General features: G+C 37.1%; 1 non-coding gene across 1 annotated transcript; it reads right to left on the bottom strand.

The window, feature by feature from the left end:
* Positions 1–247: 247 nt before the first annotated feature.
* On the bottom strand, positions 248–353 carry LOC132275562 (small nucleolar RNA R71). Its single transcript, XR_009470677.1, has one exon. It is a non-coding gene; the product is annotated as a small nucleolar RNA R71 (small nucleolar RNA).
* Between the last annotated feature and the right edge of the window lie 229 nt (positions 354–582).

The raw sequence follows: 582 nt of genomic DNA, 5'->3' as shown, positions 1-582 counted from the left end.
ATTCCTACCTTTCATGGGTATGCAACAGAGGATCCTTATAAGCACTTGGATGTGTTTTTGGAATTGTGTTCAACTACCAAGTTGATCACTCTAACCAATGATTCATTCAGAATGCGTCTTTTCTAATTCTCTCTCAAGGACAGAGCAAAAACTTTGTTGCAATCCCTTCTAACAAATTCCATATCTACATGGGACATTTTGCAGTAAGAGTTCTTGAAGAAATACTACACTGTGGGTAAAACCACATAAATGAGAAGAGAAATCATGGTATTTTCCCAAATCCCTGGAGAACAGCTCCATGATGCATAGGAGAGATATAATGATTTTCTAAGAAAATATCCACACCATGATATTGCTTAATGGCACTTAAATAAAGATTTTCTATGATAGTCTTACAGATTCTTATATGATAGATGTATCCAGTAATGGAGCTTTTCTGCGCAAAAGTCCGGTTGACGCTTGGGAACTGTTTGAGGCCCTAAGTGAAAACTCAGTGCCACATACTTCTTCCTCTAGGTCTAGGTCTTCACCTGAAATGCATAAGGTTGAAAAACTTTATGAGGTAGATAAATCTAGTGAGTT

The sequence above is a fragment of the Cornus florida genome, unplaced genomic scaffold (assembly GCF_030987335.1).
Source record: "Cornus florida cultivar Cherokee Brave unplaced genomic scaffold, ASM3098733v1 CherokeeBrave_3.0.0_Hap2_Chr09, whole genome shotgun sequence".
Lineage (NCBI taxonomy): Eukaryota > Viridiplantae > Streptophyta > Magnoliopsida > Cornales > Cornaceae > Cornus > Cornus florida.
This window is presented reverse-complemented; position numbering and strand designations above follow the sequence as displayed.